Here is a 19,431-nt window from a genome sequence, read left to right as displayed (position 1 = left end):
TGACCTTTCACCTCACGGAACAATGCCCAACTGAGCCACACTGCTCGGGGCTCTTCCCCACCATTCTTGACCCTCTGGGCTTTGGGGACTCACACAACATAACTACTACTCTCTATCCTCATCTCTATCAGCTTCCAGCTTGCTGGTCACCCGCCCTCAGTCAAGGACTCCCCATTGTTTCTTTTCTGTCCCAGTCCTGCCATCATCCTATGAACTCCATCACCCATGAAGACAACACAGCACTCCTGTCCTTTTGAGTTGTGCATCTTCTCTCGTTCCACGACCTTCACCTACATTACCATCCATTCACTCACCGCATGGCCTGGTTCTGGGACTTGTCACTCTTAAAACTGTAGCAATCCTGACAACTTATGTTCACATACTACACTGACCACAGTTCCCTAAATGTCCTTTTCGTACTCAGTTGCTACCACCACACCTGAGGTTGACACTGTTTGTCAATCTCTCAGAGAGCTCTCTTCACTTGGCCCACTGATTTCTTTCTTTTTTTTTTATAAGCATTCTTTTAAAAAGAATTAATTAATTAGTTTGTTTATTTATTTATTTTTAGAGAGAGGGGGAAGGAGAAAGAAAGGGGGAGAAACATCACTGTGTGATTGCCTCTCACTCGTGCCCCCAACTGGGGACCTGACGTACAACCTAGTCATGTGCCCTGACTGGGAATCGAATCAGCGACACTTGGCTCACAGGCTGACTTCAATCCACTGAGCCACACCAGCCAGGATTGATTTCTTCTTACATAATATCAGCTCCCTTCTACCTTCTTTTTTTTTTGTTTAGTTTATGTTCTGTGGTCCACCACTCTAACCTCTCTCACCAGTGTTCTGACATATTTGTTCCATTCCTTCTTTCAAATCCATGTGCCAAAACCCTATTCTTGAGTGGATCCAACTTCCGCTTTTCATTTACATCTACACAGCTGAGTACTGCTGGGGAAAATCACACCACTGGTGTGACCATAAGTCCATGACATGTGACTCCACCCTCCACCTGAGGTCACCCTCCATGGTGCCTAGAAATCCCTCCATGTTTTGGTAGTCAAGTCCATCCTTCTGCTTCCATGGCGGCTATTTCAAACATTCCCCAAATCCTACCTCTGATTTACCATTGCCTTTTTAGTCTTGCAAAGGTATGTTGGTTCCTACTTCACTGAAAAAGAAAAAAAGAAAAAGGAAAAGAAAAAAAGTCATCAGGTGGGAGCACATGAAATTTCTGCTCACCAGATGGACAAATATCTCTGCAACTGTACCCTTCTCTCTGCGTCCCTCCTGTAAGGATGGCAGAGGTGTCCTTCCTTCCTATCAGCATTGAGAAACATTTAAGACTTCCACATCCCATGTTCTCTCCCCAGCCGCTTCTTCTCTTTTCTCCATTCTCTCCCACATGTTTCCAAGGTTGAACTTTTTAAAAGCATTGTCCATGTTGCCGCCTTCATCTCCTACTTACCATGGACTCCTTGATGTCTGTCCTCACCACACCATGAAAACTGCCCTGGCCAAAATCACCAATCATTTTTCGTCTTGTTAAATCCAATGAAGTCCTTTCCCTTCATTTCTTACTCGCTCTCTCAGCATCCTCTTTGTGTTGAAAGGCTCTTTTCCTTCAGTTTGGTAATATAGACCACTCCAACTTTTCTTCCTATCTTTCTGGCCACTCCTTCTGAGTCTCCAGCTCAGCCTGTACTTTAAAAACGAAGATTTACTTATTTATTTATTTATCAATTTTTAGAGAGAAGGGAAGGGACGGAAAGAAAAATCAACATGCAAAAGAAACATTGATCAGTTGGCTCTCGCACACCCCCAACCAGGGACCTGGCTAGCAATCCAGGCATGTGCCCTGACCAGGAATTGAACCGGTGACCCTTTGGTTTGCAGGCCAGAGCTCAGTCCACTGAGCCACACCAGCCAGGGCTCAGCCTGTACATTTAGTATTAGTGGTCTTTGAAGTTATTTCTGTCCTTGGCAATGGTCTGTTGTTATTCCATAAATATCCTCGGGAGAGCTCATTCATGCTAGAGTCTTCGATTATCATTTGCATGGCCCTCTCCTTCTCTCCCTGTCTCTCTGTCTCTAGTTCTGTTCATATGCTGATTTCCTTTTTCTTTATTCTCTACTGGTTATTCAGTTCCTTCATCATTTGGTGCCTGGACCACCCTCAGCCAAGAACTGTATCCACCACCTAAACATTTCTAACACAACTTCACATAGTTTTTATTATCTATTGGCCAAATAAAAGCGTATTTATTAATGAACTACAGTTCAGTGGCAGTTGATCTAGTATGAGAAAAGTTCCAGTAAGATCCTGGTTCTAGCACTCATGTTAATTGACTTAATGGTGATCATTTAAATGGACTCATTTTGATTTCTTGAATGAAGCTTGAAATTCTAAATTATATCCAGAAAATCTGTTCAGCTTTTACAAATACATTTGAAATTCTTCAGTGGAACTGAGTATATTTGAGCCCATGTATAAGAAGCAGAAGGAGCCTGAGACTTATTTTGGGTTACCCAGTGGCATTCTGAGGTATCCCCCTGATTCATTACAGCTTGGAGAGAGATTTAAGAAAATGGGTTATGTGGTCATCCTCAGCCAATAATAACACCATAACCATTTCATAAAATATGTGTGTGGAAGGGTGCAGAATGAGTATGTGATCTGAATATAGTGCATCAGCCTTGCAAATAGCCATTTACTCCCAGAGCAAGTTGCAATTTGCTGTATGTCAAATGAATGCTAAAACGGCTGTATTCATTCATTGCACAATCTCTAAATCTCTTGGGGGAAGAAAAGGAAGGTTTAAATAATTCTTGGTTCTATACTTACTTTTCCAGTTGCAGAATATGGATTTGATGGACAAACCTCGCACCTTGTTCCACTGAAGGAGGCTCCTCAGATAATGTTTCCAGATGGTGAGTCTTCTTTTGCCAAACATGTTTAGTGGGAGGAATGACACACTTTTAAAATGCCTATCAAAGGAATTTAATCATAGTATAAAGACTCCCAGGGTGAGCCTGGGTAGCACGATTCTGCCCTGTTCATCGTTGCAGGTTTATTTAATGTATTCTGCACAGTAATGCTTCATATGGCAGTGAGGATGCTTGATTTGGGCATTAGGATGTTTCTCATCCCCCAGGAGGCTTTTCTGCCTCAACAGGTCGCAAGCCTCCATGGCTGCCTGTGATGAGGCCGTTTATCTTGGTGCCAGCAACAGGGTGTTGAAAGAGTGCACATGGGAAGGTATGCAGCGGATTAGGCACGCATTTGTGGAGTCAGAAGATTATTATTGACAATCAGCTTGGAGAAGATTTAGGTTATATGTCCTCTGCACAAGGCTGCTGAACTGCCTTTCTGGCAACAATGAGAGGTAGGGAAATCGGGAGGGGCTCTTTCACCTCAGCCCCTTGCCACTTTCAGAGTGTGCTTTGGTTGAGAGGGACTGTAAAACAATTTCTGCTGGGCATTGTACCCACGTGATGAAAGCGCTTGACTGGACATTTGCACAATAATGTCGGCTCATCTGTGGTTTGTCCTTCTAAGGGGCATCTTAGAAAAACACAGAAGCCATGCTCAAAACACTAAACAACCCAACTAGTAGCATGTGCATAGAACCTGTATCAGTTAGCTTTTGCTACATTATAACAAACCTTTCCGAGACTTGGTGGCTTTACTAGTCATTTATTTAGTTCACAATTCGGTGGGCTGCCTGGGCAGTTCTTCTGCTCTAAACTGGCTATACTGATTTTAGCTGATTTCCTTCATGAGTCTGCAGTTAGCTGGAAGGTCAGCAGGTGGCTAAATGATCCAGAATAGTCTCACTTAGGGGTCTGGCAGTTGGCTGGCTATTGTTTGGTAGCTGGCTGACTGTGGTTCTTCTTCATATGGTATCTGATCTTCCAGAAGGCCAGTTGAGACTTAATCACATGGTGGCCTTAGGATCCCAAGCACAACAATAGGGCAAACCCCAATATGCAAGGGCTTTTTAAAGCCTCTGCCTGGGTCCCATTGGCCCATTGGTCCATTGGCCAAAGCAAACACATGGCCTAGATTTAAGAAATTGAGGAAAGTACCCCCCCCCCCAACATCTCTATGGAAAGACCTGCAATGTCAGTATTACAAGGGTGTGGAGTAGTGGTGGGAGGAGGATTTTTGGCCATTTTTACAATCTACCACAGAGCCATCTAGCATTTACAAAGTGCTTCCCCCACGCATCACTCTTCACTACAACCATGTGAGACAGAAACTATGATTCCCACTTTACAGATGCATAAACTGGCTCAGAGAACCTGAGTAGCTTACCAGATAACAAGCAATAGCATTCTTGGCTCACACCATAGCATCCCGAGCTATTAAAAAATAGAGAAACTGGACGGGCATTGGCGGTAGGAGGCACACACTCAGGGTTGTGGCACGTGGAGGGAAATGCGCTGCCAAAAACAAGCTGGAAGAGCCTTTCCCAAAGTGTATCCCGTGAAACTAGCACCCACCTCTAGAGGCGTGCCACCTCTAGAACATGATCATGGGAACAGCAATAGTAGTCATGTAAAAATCTTTCCACTGAAAACGCTGCTTGAATGTCTGTCAAAATGTTCAAGTTCACCCAAAGAGAGGCACCGCTGGGAAATGAATGATAGATCATGATGCAGCTGTCCCTCTGGGTTTCTTTGTGATAATCTGTGACCCTTCACCTTTGATCCCTGACCTGCATTACCTTGGTAACCACTGGATTTTTTAATTTAACTTAATTTTTAAATTTTGTTGTGCCAGCTGTAACACTTCATCTCTCAAAGTGTAACATGCTGATTGCCTCAAAAGAGGTATTCCTTGGAGCAATAAATTTGCAAACTGCTGTCTTCATTTTCTGTATTAAAATTCATTTTTTTAAAATAGAGAAACCATTAGCTCTAAAAGCATGTTCTTAGTGTCTCAGCTTTTTTGTTTGTTTTTTATATCAGGTGGTTTCCAAATTTAATGAGAATTGGAGTCATCCCTTGACATTTGTTAAAATTCAGATTCCAGGGCTCCACCAGAGGTTCTGAGTCACTCAAGTCTTCTGAGGGTCCGGGATCTGCATTTTCAACAGGCACCTCCAACCCCTGAAGATCCTGATGCAGCTTCTCATGTGAGAAATACTGGCTTATATTACGATATTGGGTTTTCCCAGCATGGTACATTTTCATGCTATAATAAAACCCCACACAACTACGATTCCTTTGGCCAGTTTTCCAGATCCGCAGTTAATGGTATTAGAACAATTACTTAATTTCTCTGAGCCTTTGTCTTGATATCTGCAGAATAGAGATAAGAAGAAAGAGAAAGACCCCCATAGGGCTGGTGTGAAGATTAAATGAATAACTGTGAAGCACTGAGCCTGGTGCTTAGTAGATGCTCAGTTAGTATTATTTTCATTCTGAGGAGCTATGGGATCCATTGATAAGGCAAACCTATGAGAAGTGGAAAAAATGTTTCTAGAATGCTTTGTAGACTGTGCTGTCAATACCTATAAATGAGAAATGATGGTCAAATATTCATCAGCACCCCAGAAAGCACATAGTTCTGTTGGAGGAAAAAAGGTATCAGAGTCTTCAGAAGCCTAAGAATCACAACTGGAAACACTGATGGGCCTGGCAGGCAACAGCTGTTGTCATTAAAGACCAACTATATGCACAGGAGGCACAGAAGGGCTGGTCATGCCTCAACCCCTCCAGCCTTTCCTGAATTGCTGTGAAATTCTGGCATCAGCACTATTGTCTGTATGTCTTCAGACAATGACAAAATGTGTAATGATGCTGTATTAAGCCTTAGCCTTCCCCAAGTCAATTGTGTCAATGTGGATAGAATCCCTACCAAACATTTCCTCATATTTATTTATTTTTAGTTTTTTATATGAGAACATCATTATTCTTAGAAAATAGATACTTGAGTATCTAGGGGTAAATGGTAATTTTGTGTGTCACTAACTCTGAAACAATTCAGAAAAACAAGTTAGAAAGATGGGTGGATGGATGGATTAGATAGAGCATGCAAATAATAAATCAAATGGGGCGAAGTGTTAACAATAGGTGAATCTGAGTAAAGGGCATGAGGGCATTTTTTCTTTTTTACATAAATAGGTGATTTTACAACTGTGAGAAATTCAACAAGGCAATTCCCAGGGTTAGGAGACTTCATAATGGGCACAGGTGGTCAGGAAAGGCTTCCTTAGGGAATGATGTGTAAGCTGAGGTAAGAAGGGGAGGTACAAGTTGGGAAAGGCTGGGGTGGAAAAAGGCTGCCATGTTTCAGGAGCTGAAAGAATTGAAGAGCGGTTGAGGCACAGAGCGGGGAGAGGGAGGCATGAGGTCAGGAGCCCACGGGTGGAGAGACCCACCTCTCAGAGGACAAGCTCCTGGGCTCCTGGGGTGGCCTCTGGGGCATAACTGTTTTGAGGAGTGTTTTGCTTGGAGTATCAGAGCAAAAAAAGGTGGTGTTAACTTCCCATCAAATATTTAAGGGGCAAGTTCTTTTTTTACCGGTGGGTCTCTTCCTCCAAATGGTGAACTTCTGCCAGGCAGCAGTTCAAGTTCATTTCCAAATCCTCAGCTCTGGCACGGTGTTGGTGTGGGCACATAGTAGGTGCTGTCTAAGACCAACATGAGATTCTACAGATGAGCCAGGGGAGGGTGAGCCAAGGCCCAAGGAGTCCAGGTTTGGACCAGGTGCACTGTAGGCTCCATGTCTGTTGGTGCCATTGGTAGAAGCTCTGGGATAAGTTGTCAAAGGAGGACCAGAGACCCTAGTGATTGGAACAGGACACCTCTGTCTACAGGGATAGGGAGCTCCCCACAGGCAGCAGTGACCCGCCTCAGCAGTCAGGCCACCCATATGGGTATTCTTGGAACTATTCTTGTGATTCTTCTGTAAGTTTGAAATAATTTCCATACTAAAGTTTTCTTTTTTAACTATGTAAAAGAGAAGACTGTAATATCAGATGCATTTCTAAAAGATAATATCTGAACCAGCATGCTGCAGCTGGTGAAAGGAATCAGTAATTGCATGCCTTATATGTATTCCAGAATTGCTGTTTCAGGTGGAAAAACATGGCATCCTTTTCCTGGAGGATACTCATACTCATCCACACCCGTGTAGAAGTCCGAGGTGGCTACGGGCATGCCATCACCTGGTTGCACAGCATTTTGACCAGGATAGAGCATGTGCGACCCAGCAGCGTGCGCTCCAGCAGGTGCTGTCATGTGCAGTTGGAGTTAGCATGGAACGTCAAGGCCATGATGGCCGCACGCCACGTCTGCCACCGATTGCCAGTTGGTAGTTGATAGTTGGCCGTTCGCTGTTGACCATTAGCCATTGGCCAAACCGTCCCACCTCCACTGCTGCATTGCGACAATGACCAAGAAGAGCAGGGGGTATAAGCAGCATGTTTGTGAGCCGCAAATTATTATTCATTGTAATAATTTAAATGAAGGATCTAAAATATGGCACATGGTATGCTATTTCCAGATTATATGGGGACATTTTTTAATGAAAAAAATTTTAATTTCAGTTTACATTTAATATTATTTTGTATTACTTTCAGGTATACAGCATAGTTATGGGGGCATTTTTGAAGCCTGTTTTAGAATGAACCAATAGCATGTTTCTTACAGTTCTGTCATTTTAGCACTTTCTTCCCTATTTTTTATGCTGCTTCTCCCATTGTGTCTCTGTCCAGTTCATTTATCTTTTTTCCTCCTAGTTTATGTCCCAGTAAATTTCATGGTTTTCTTTCTTGGTTCCTTTTTCCTCATTAAAAAAAAAAAAAAAAAAAAAGGTGCCCTTTATTTAAATCCAAACAACCAGAATGCAATTTAAAACATATGCCTTAATTCTGTTTTATGGTATTTGCATCTCTGTCTGTGATTGTTGTCTATACCAATAGATGGAGCACATCTCCTATTTTAAACAGCACCCTACATGGTAGGGTGGGGTGTTTCCCTCTCCTCTGTCATTTTTGCTGCAGCAAAATTGTAGCTGAAAGCCAGTATAATACAAAGCAAAACTCTTAATCTTGGCTAGACTGGAGCGAATACTTTTCTGACTCATGTCAGCAGTGCTGGGCTTAACAGCAGCTGGTCTAGATAGGCGGTAGCTGAAAAATAATGAGGGCTTGTGCATGTGTGTGTGTGACTGTTGTGTTTTTTCTTCGGAAGAGTTAGCATGTTAGTGCCAAGGGTACCCTTTCTTTCCCTTCTCTCCCTTCTTTTCCTCCCGATTCTTCTTTTCAGACATGCAGACTTCACCTCTCTGCTGTTTGTCCTGAGCATCAAGGTTCCCAGTACATAGCAACACACACTTGTCTAAAGACCTAAAGGTAAAATTATTGCTTGTTAGAGCTGGAAGGAAACTTAAACATCACTTAATACTGAAAGCAATAGAGCCCAGGTTAACAAAGGATTCATGTTGGGATTTGAGGCAGCCTTTGTCTTTGAGCAGACTGTTGTCATTGTCCTTGTTATTGTTGTTGAGCTGGCATCCCTTAATGGTGGCCTCATGGCAGGGAGAATTTCCTGACCTGCCTGTTTTGACTAAAGTTACCAAACAATGCTGTCAGACAGCTGATTGGATCTTTTTCATCAAACCAACCAGCTGTTTTAACTTTGTGGTACTTTGGGAGAAGATGCAAGTGGCAGCTTTTGAATGAATTCATTCTGCACATTGCCTGCTGCAGTCTTACGTGCATTTGAGTACTTTTTTATATATTTGCAGTTTCTCAAAGGCTTGGCAGAATCAGTTGGGGTCCTTGAGAAAACCCACAAATTCCTGGGTCCTGTTCCTGTTCTGTAACATTAGCATCTTTTAGTCTAGGTCTTGGGGATTTGCATTTTTAACCAGTTTCCCAGGTGAGTCTCGACCTGACCTTTGAGAACATAAGACTTGAGATGTTGATGATCATGGCTTCTTTAATTTATGTCAGCTGTTTTGACTGGGCTTTCTTCACTTCCCACCCTCATTCTGGGTAAAGCACAGCTTAGGGGCCATGTTCCTTGCAGAACTTGGGGCTGGGAACCAATAAAGCCAAATTATTATATATTTTTCTGAGCCTGGCGTTTTCTTTTGTAAGAATAGGTAAAACAAACAAATGAACAAAAGCTCATTTGAACTAATTTCTCTTTGGGGGAAGCTAACCACTTGCTTCTACAATGATCAAATGAATGTCATCCGTCCTGAAACTTTGTTAGAACTGTGGGCTGGCAGATAAGAGGTAGAGTAAGATACCACAAACAACCTCTCATTGCATGTATTTGAAGATCCTCATATTTATGATCAGAGACTTTGTATCAAAAAGCCAAAATACTGGCTTGAATAGAAGGTTAATGTAGAAATGTAAAGATTTGCCTGATTCCAAGATGTTTTCCAAGTTTCTTGAGTTCCCCCAGCTGCATCTTAAGGGTTTGTGGCAGAGGCTTCTGCATGCCACCTGATATCAGTTCTCCCGTTTTCCTCAGTAACAGAGCCCTCATTGTATTCAGGGTGTTCGAATACTGCCCCAGAACCAACGAAAGGCCACATTTCCCAGCCTCCTTTGCCGATAGCTGTGGCCATATAACTAAGTTTGGGACAGTGCAGTGTAAACAGAAATGGGGCCTAGGATTTCTGCTTAAAGGTCGCTGACTTATTAGGGAGGCATCGCCTTTTCTGTTTTTCCCCTTGTTCCTTCCTGCTGCCTTGAATGTGAAGTGTGAAAGCTCGAGCTTGAGTGGTCACCTTGGACTAGGAGGTAACCTTGAAAATGCCAACCAGTGCTGAGGATGGCAAACCTGAAGGACAGAGCCCTGGTATCTGATGGCTTTGTGGTGCCACCACGCCAGCCCTGGACAGACCACCTTCAGACTTCTCCTATAAATAAATGAATAAATAAATAAACAAACAAACAAATAAATAAATCTGGTATGTGTTGCCACTAATACTATTTTGAGTTTTACCCTTTATATGCATGCAGTTGAAACTAGTCCTGACTGATATACATCATAACCTCCTTCTACTACAGGGGTTCTTGAACTTCAGCCTGTACCAGAATCACCTGGAAGACTTTTTTTTTTTTAATATGTTTTATTGATTATGCTGTCAGAGTTCTCTCAATTTTTTTTCCTTTTCTTCCCCTCTGTCCAGTGACCGCTCTCCCTCCAGTTATCCCCCGCTTAGTCCATGCCCATTGTTGTGCATATAGTTCTTCTCAACCTCTTCGTGTCTACTCCACTCCCTCCTACTATGCTTCTTAATTCCTGTACCATCTCCCTCCCTTTTCCCCCTTCCCCTCCCTGCTGACCTCCCCCCAATATGTTCCCCATACCTATAGTTCTTTTTCCACTCTCATTGCCTATTTAGTTTGCCTTCATTTCAATTCCCTAGCTTCTGTTGTTGGTTCTTGTGTTGCAGTTTTCATTCTAATGTTCATAGTTTTGATCCTCTTTCTCCTAATTAACACAGACTACTGGGCCTCATCCTCAGAGTTTCTGAGTCAGTAACTCTGGAGTGGGGTCCGAGAATTGCCGTTTCTAACAACCTGCCATATGATACTACTGTAATGCTACTGGCCCCAGGACTACACTTGGAGAACCACCTTTTTATCAAGATCATCTTACATTTTAAGGTAGGCCCCTGCTCTAATCGTTGAGGATTGGCTGATTTCACATCCCTTAGTTGATAAACTGAAAGAGCTTTCTCCCCACCCCAATAAAAGGAATACACATGCCATGGTCTGTTGGCTCAGAGCCAAGTCACTTTTAGATTACTTGCTGCAGGAACACTGTTATATCTGGGTTATCCATGACTGCTTCATTCCCACCCCCTCTCCACCTCTTAACTAAGTTCGGGATGGAGGACAAAGCATTCCATTCTCCTCATTATTTCATATTAGCTTCAGGTGTACAACCCAGTGATTAGACAATCATCTACTTTGCAAAGTGATCCCCCCAAGAGAGACCCTTTTCTTTTTATCTTCTGGGAAGCAAAACCTATGTAGGTGGAAAGGAGAAATATGTTTATTCTCATGTGCTAAAATACTGGCTGGAAATTGGGACTTTGGTGGTGGTTTCTACCTCAGGTGACTGCTGACTTGCCTTTTGGTATCGGTGCTTGCTAGGTGCTCGCGGCTCCTGTTTTATAAGTTTTTGCTGGGTGGATTTCCAGCCACTGCCTTATTGCCCAGCTCCTCTGTCCCTCTCCAAGTCCTGCAGAAATCCTATGTCTATTAATGTTCCCCAGTCTTTTCCCCTCATTCCATTAGAGAAAAACAAGTACCAAATGATTTCATTCATGTGAGTAGAGGAATGAACGCAATAAACTAACAAACAAAATAGAAACAGACTCATAGATACAGAGAACAGATTGACAGTTGTCAGAGGGGCTGGTGGTTTGGAGGACTGGGTAGAAGAGGTGAAGGGATTAAGCAAAAAACCCAAAAACTCATAGACACAGACAACAGGATGGTGACTACCAGAGGGAAAGGAGGAGGGACAGGTAGAAGAGGGTAAAGGGGGATAAGTGGTGATGGAAGGAGACTTGACTTGGGGTGGTGAACACACAGTACAGTACACAGATGATGTTTTATACTATTGTACACCTGAAACATATGTAATTTTATTAACCACTGTCACCCCAATAAATTCAATAAAAGATTATAAAAAGTGGGTGGTAGTGGCAAACAGTGTTGAAAAGTCACCCAGAGTTGTATCCAGAGGGAGGACAGCTTAAAAGAGCAACAGAGCAATTCAGCCCTTAAGCAGAGACCTTATTTATATGCACCATTTCAACTGCGAAGAGATTTTATGACTAAATGTTAGAGCCTTAAGATGAAGTCTGTAATATAAACATTCTAGCAGCATCCACTGTAACAGCACAAGGCGGGCCTGGTGCATATCCCCACTTATTATTTTGGTGTTCCTTGGCACGAAAGACATTTCAATGATCAGTGTAATACTTGCATTCATATGATTCTCATCTCTGAACTTTTAGATGCGAGACAGAACTATGTGTAAAATTGAATTATAAACCTCAATGAACTTTTAGATGTGGGACAGAACTACGTGTAGGGGACTTCCGGCCAAGATGGAGGCTTAGACGGACACGCTAGGTCTCCCTCTACAACTAGAGAGGAATACAACTACTTCAAAACAAAGGATAACTAGAAATTCCAGAAAATAAAACTACACGGAAGCCCAACATATGAAGTTATAAACCAGCGGTGCCATTTGGGCAGGTAAGAGTTAAAGAGGGCAGCGCTGTTTGCGGTTGCACCTGGGACAGCGGCGGGGCGGCGAGGAATCCCGGCCGGTCAAGCCCCTGGCGGTGCGCGACCCCGGCGCTGGGGAGAGCGGCCGCCGCATCGCCTTGAACAGTGAGGCCCAGGGGGGCGGGAGGACGGATCCCGGTCTCCTAGCTGAATAACTGTGTGAATCCATCTTGGACCCCCGCCCCCAAAGAAAGCACCACAGGGCTGCGAAATAGGTCGCGGACAGGCGCTGGTCGCTGAATTGTGACGCGTACGCAGGCACTGCCCCCGACAGCCGGCCCAAGAAAACAAAACGCATCTGTCAAAATGAGGCAGACAACTATAGAAATCCCGGTGACACAACTCACCAGGCAACAGATGGAGAACCTGACAGATGAACAGATAAGAAACCTGTCAGAGGCTCAGTTCTGGGCCATTGTTATCAGGTGGCTTACAGAATTCACAAAAGAGCAGGAAAAAGATAAGAAAGAAGCGAAAAACATTCATAACGAAAGGAACAAAACCACATACGAGACAGATGGTGAGGAAAAAAAATCCAGAGTTCATTTCAACAAACTGGAATATGGAGAAGGAACAAGCAGTCAACCAATGCAGAGAGAGGAAATGGGAAGCAACAATGAGAGGATCAGAAACCTCTGGGACAGCTATTAAAGGCCGAACATAAGAATCATTGGTTTGCCAGAGAGCGAGGAAGATGAACTAGAACTTGAAAAATTGAGTGAAAATATAATAAAGGAGAACTTCCCAGACTTGGGGAAGGGAATAGACTTGCAGGTCCAGGAAGCAAGGAGAGTTCCCAAGAGACTGGACCCAGGGAGAACCACTCCAAGACACATTATAATCAAAATGTCAAAAATTAAAGATAAAGAGAGAATCTTAAAAGCAGCAAGAGAGAAGAAAAGAATTATGTACAAAGGGGTCCCAATTAGACTATCAGCTGACTTCTCAAGAGAGACCCTACAGGCAAGAAGGGACTGGCAAGAAATATTCAAAGTAATGAAAATCCAAAACCTACAACCACGAATACTCTATCCAGCGAAATTGTCATTCAGAATAGAAGGACAGAGAAAGTGTTTCCAGGACAAAATAAAACTGAAAGAGTTCATTAGATCCAAACCACTGTTATATGAGATGTTAAAGGGACTGGTTTAAAAAACAGAAGCTAGGGAGATGAAACAAAGGCAAACTAAACAGGCAACGAGAGTGGAAAAGGAACTGTGGGTACGGGAAGCATATTGGGGGGAGGTCAACAGGGAGGGGGAGTGGGGAGAGGGAGGGAGATGATATAGAAATTGGGGATCATGGTAGGAGGGAATGGAATAGACGGAGAGAGGTTGGGAGGAACTGTATGCACAACTAATGGACATAATCTAAAAGGGGGGGACAACTGGAGGGAGGGGGGCCACCGGGTGGAGGGGAGCAGAGGGAAGGGAAATTGGCACAAATGTAATATTTTAATCAATAAAACACATTAAATCTGAAAAAAAAAATAAATAATGAAAAAAAAAAAAAAAAGAACTACGTGTAAAATTGAATTATAAACCTCCATGTGTATTTTAACCCACTGAGTAAATTCAGAGTGGGTTCCAGAATGGACTTACATTGTTTCTTTCCCTCTGACAAAAGAGTTGTGGGTTTAGGACAGACGGACAAAGGTTTCAGACTGCTTTGCTCTGGCTATTCCTTCCAGCAACAAGTAAATGACTGGGAACTATCATGTTATCTTTCTCCTTCTGGGGTTACCAGCTGAACTACTTTAACATGAGGCCTCAGGAGGTAGAGAAAGTAAAATCTCTATCAAATATCTGCTGTCTATAAGTCCTGCCTCTGAGCCTTCATATATGTTGTTTCCTCTATTTAGAGTACTTCTTCTGTCATTCTCTCTACCTCAAACTTCGCCCTTACCCTTTCAAGTTAATTTTTATTTATTCTTCAGAACTTAGCTCAACTCTTCCTAAAGGAATCCCTAGCTTAGATCAGGTCCTGTTATACCATCCACTGGCATCTGCGACTTCTCTTCCATAGCATTTATCACAGATGTAATCAAACAATTCTTTAATAGTTAATTTTCATATGATGTCTCTTCTAGTATACTGTGAAGTCCATGGGGGCAGAGACATGTCTGATTTATATAGATCCATATCCCCAATTCCCAGCACAGTGCCTGGCATCTAGCAGGTACTCAACAAATATTTGTTGACTAAAGTAAAGAATGAATGAAAGCAAAAGTAGAAGTAGAGAAATGGTAATAATCATAATTTCTACATTTATTAAGCACTTACTATACATAATGTTAGGAATTGTGTTCAATGTTTTGCATATTTTATGCCATTTAATCCTTAACTACAACCCCAAGATAAGTACTGTCCTTATCCCCATTTAACAGATAAGAAAACTGAAGTTTTAGAGAGTTTACATGTTATCATAGCTGGTAACATTTTTGAGTCACATAACAGCTTCTCTCATATTCCTTTTCACTCCTTTCTGCCTCTTCTATCCATTTTATATCTTCATTCACCCTGTCTCCGTGGAGAAGATTCCTGATGTCAATGATGGAGAGAAGTCACTTTGTTCTGGACATTCTTTGAGGACATTGCTTTCTAGGGAGAAGCTACTTCTAGAGCATGTATTTGAGAGGGTGGTCAAGGGCAGGTCAAGTTGCCTGACTTAGGGCTTCAATAGATGTCTGTGGCAGTCTTGGCATACTTGAATGATACTCTGAGGCAGATTAAAAGGCACTGTTCTGCTCATTCTCATACATGTGATAATCTTGTACTTGAGACACAGGATGATTCTTTTTTACCCAAGGGGCGAAAAGTTATTTTTCAATGTGTCCATTTAAAAAATGATATAGTTTTAAATACCGACTCATAATGCTATTGATGATCAAATATGTGAGCAGAAAGCTGCCAATATTTAATTTTTTTCCAAATCTGACTCATGGTCCTCCCCCCACCAATGCCATCTAGTGCTATAATCATGACTAGCACGGTTTAGCAGTTTTAAAATACATGTTACATACCAAGTAGGCTGCAGTAGCTTTCTCAGTGGCATTTGGAAGCACATTCAAAATATGCAGTTTGACTTTTCATCTCCTTCACACCTCGGCATTTCCCTTTTGGAGAGCTCAGGAGGAGGCATAGTGGGAAGAAAAATCAGCCCAAACAAAGCTATTAATTTTACCCCTGTAGAAAACAATGTGCAAAAAAGCAATCCATTGTTCTTAATTCAGGTTCTGCCTGCCCTGCCTGTCTGCCTGCCTCTTTGTGTCTATCATTTTGTTTTTGTTTAATAGTGATTTTCTACTTGGGAGGGGTTCTTTTATTGACCTCTCCTTGTGCCTGTCTTGAGTCACCTTTGGTTCCATTTGGTGCTCCAGCTTATATTAGTATTGTTCTTGACGGCTCTCATTTTTCTTTCCCCACGTTCATTCACTTTCTCTGCATCCTTTCCTAGTTCTCCACTCTCTCTGAGCTTCCCAGATCCTGGACATATCTTTGTATTTTCAGCTCTAATGTGTTATATCTAAACCTTGGCCCTTTTGGTTAACTAATTTTATTTCCTTAATTAATCCCTATTGGTTTTATTGTGAAAATCTCTAATTGAATTTCTAGTTCCATATTTCCTTTTGAGGTTTACTTTCAACAGAGCGTTTGCCTGGTTTCTTTTCCTCTTTCATGACTGAGTTTAATTGGCAAGGCTTTTCATCCCTGGTTTTGGTCTTCAGATGTATGTGGACTAAAAAGTTGGAAGCAGTGAGTGGGGGCAAGTGGAAGGAGCACGGACTGAGAGTTAGAAGTTATGTACTCAGGTCTAAATTCTACCACTTAACCATCAGAACCTCATCTGTGAAATGGAAATAATACTACCTGCTAAGGCATCAAAGGAAATAAAATAATGTAAACAGACTGCAAATGTCTCCTACTCAAGGGACTTAAGTCTTCATGGAATTATTTCCATAAAATGGTACCTCTTTACCAATTAACACAAGGCCAAAAGAAAATGACGGGAAATGTTAACTTGAGCATTAGAAGGGGAGGAGGGTATAAGGGGACTAAATGGTAATGGGAAAAAATACAATAAAGATACAAATAAATAAATAAATCCTATCAAATGCTCCAAGAGGTTGTAATTACCTTCTTGGTAAAAATATTGTGGTAATGTTGGCACAGAGAATGCCTACTAGATCTATGTTTTCCATCTATAGCATGCACCTCAAGAAGGCTGTGGAGGAAGGGGCAGCATCTGAAAACTTATTTGCAATGTTAAAATTTAGTTAAAATGAAATGAAAAGAGTTCCTAGGCTCTAAGATCCAGAAATTATTATCCAAGTTTCCCACACAAAGATGAAATGGTAATCATTCACTTAAGTAGGTTATGCAAACTTTGTATAAACATGTTCAGTAATGGGTACTTGCTCTTTTGAGAGGCAACCCATTTCATTGCCAGATGTCTTCTTGTGTGCAAAATTACATGTAACCTTCTTTCACTACTTCTGATGACTCCCTGAACAAGTTAATTCTTCTTGCCAGTGACAGCTGTTTGATGTTTCTCAGCAGCATCTGAATTATCCTTGACCACAGACTAATATTCCTGTCCCTTTAATGGTTTCTCATGTAACATGGTTTTTCATGCTCTTCAATGTTCCAGGCTGCTCCATTTGTCAAAGGCCTCTGCAAAACTGGGCAGCCAGAGCTGGATGCAGGCCTCCAAACTTCTTCCCTCCATAGGCATCTGGACAGTGTGATGCCTTCTTTGTCATTATTTTTAACCTTTATAGTTTTTATTCTGTTCTCTACATGTAAAATGTTTTGCATATATAACAGCCCTGTGAGGTAAGACAATTATTATTCCCATTTTACAGATAAGAATACTGAGGCACACAGAGGTTTATTCATTTGTTCAAGATCATCCAGCAAGCAAGTAGATCTTGGAAGTCTGATTCCAAAGGCAATACTGCCTCATCTCCCTTGGAAGTGCATAATTTGAAACTATTACTTATAGTAATTGAGTGTTCTTCCCTAAAAGGGAAGATCTGAGCAAGACCTCTTCCTAAAGTTCCTCTTCCCCATGTTTCCCAATCTTGGTAGTCTAAGGTGGTCTAAGGGGAGAAAAACAAAAGTTCCCATGTTTAAGGCCACATAGCCACTTTGACCATGCTCTGCTATGGCCTGATTCAAATGTTAGTGACATGTTTCCGTAAGATATTATATATGAGAGCAGTTTGTAAATGCTGAATATATTGTACATCCTTATAGCCTTTCAATCTGTCCATGAATTTTACATGCCTAAAACTGTCATTTAAGACACTTGCTTCTCTAATTATTGACATTTCCTTTACAAATTATTTTAAAACTTGCTTCATTTATGGTTATCAGCAGTTGCAACACACATAGTAATAATGAATTAGGAAGTCTAAGATTGTTTTAACAAGTGGACCAAATGTGGAGGCTATGTTAGAATAGAGACACTGGTGCTTTATAATTCTCTGAAGCAGAAATTCAGTTAAACTCAACAGTCTGTGATGCTCAAAGAAGCAAGGAGGAGAAATTTACATTAGTTATGTTGGGCCACTTCTGTATATACTTAAATAAAAACTGCAACAGTGAAGCCCTAATGATACATAGATATTCTCTAAATTTACATTGTGTTTTAATGGGACAACTTATATTAACACCTTATGCACATCTTTCTTCTAACATCTCAGTCTTATTTGTTAGTCAAGTTTCTTTTATCCATTTTTCTTCCCTACGTACTATGCATAATTTTTCAGTTATGAATTTTTTTTTCAGTTATTCATACCAGCTCTCATCATACAATATACTTACTAAATTATCATGGCCCACTTAGAGGCATCACATGGGGAGTCTAAACAAATTAAGTCCATTCAATCTCTTTGTGTAAATGACATTTTCAAAGACAAGTTGAAAAAATCAACCCATTTAGTACATTGTGTTTTAATGGGACAGCTAATATGAACACCTTATGTCCATCTTTCTTCTGAATCTCAGTTCTATTTGTTAGCCAACATCCTTTTATCCATTTTTGTTCCCTACATGCTATGAATATTTTTTTCAGTTATTCATACCATCTCTCTTCACACAATATATTTACTAAATTATCATGGCCCACTTAGAAGCATCACATTGGGAGACTAAACAAATTAAGTCCATTCACTCTCTTTGTGTAAATGACATTTTCAAAGACAAGTTGAAAAAAATCAATCCACTTAGTATAAGACACAATAAAAATGTCATGAAAACTGGGTATAAAGTCAAACCAAGCAAGTTTGTACATTATTATCTTCCCCAAAGGGAAAGGCAAATAGAAAATAGAAGAACCTTAATTTTTGAAACCAGTCTGAGAAACGGTAATTACATTAGCAATATCCAACAGTGTTATCAACACTGAGCAATTTCTCTCATCTCAACACAGCAGCCAACTCAGAAAATCACACCTTCCAGCTCACAGGATTTGTGACACTTAGTAATACATGTGTAATTGGGTAAAAATAGTCATTACCTCAAGCTTTATTTTCATTTGCTTCTGTATGTCTTCAAAGGAAAAAATACTCATGGAGCTCTTCCTGTTTCTTCAAGAGGGCTATGGTTGGGTCTCCTTTGAAAGAGTGTGTAGTGTGACTTTTTTCAATCCCAGGCTCCAAAGTGCTGCCATATTCCTGAAAGGGAAGAGGATGCCTGGAAGCTCTCCCCCCCCTTACAAAGCAGCCGGAGGTGCTAGAAGATCCCGGTCACCTCTTGACCAGGCCTTTTTGCCTCTCCTGTGTACGCCTTTTCTCCTGGATGCTGTTTCCAGCCCATATTCCTGAACTCGAAATCTCATAATGTTCCTCCTCTGCTCAAACACACACAAATGAAGTATGATAGTACACTGGAGATTATGACTGAGAGTAAGAGGTCAAAATGTGGACTGATCAAGAAGCTACATTTATACCTTTATTTCTTCTTCCTGCTCAGCCTTTAATGGATGCATCTTTGGCTTATGGAGCAGAAATAGAATCATGTTTCAGGACATCACTTTAGCCAACAGCACCCATCAACAGAGCCCATCATGAGCTGCAGTTGACCAGAGTTCTAATTTGGCTGTTATCACTGAACTCGTTAAGAAAGGTTGACTGAGTAGTG

This window comes from Furipterus horrens, unplaced genomic scaffold (genome assembly GCF_987537825.1).
Source record: "Furipterus horrens unplaced genomic scaffold, mFurHor1.1.pri manual_scaffold_17, whole genome shotgun sequence".
Classification (NCBI taxonomy): Eukaryota; Metazoa; Chordata; class Mammalia; order Chiroptera; family Furipteridae; genus Furipterus; species Furipterus horrens.
This window is presented reverse-complemented; position numbering follows the sequence as displayed.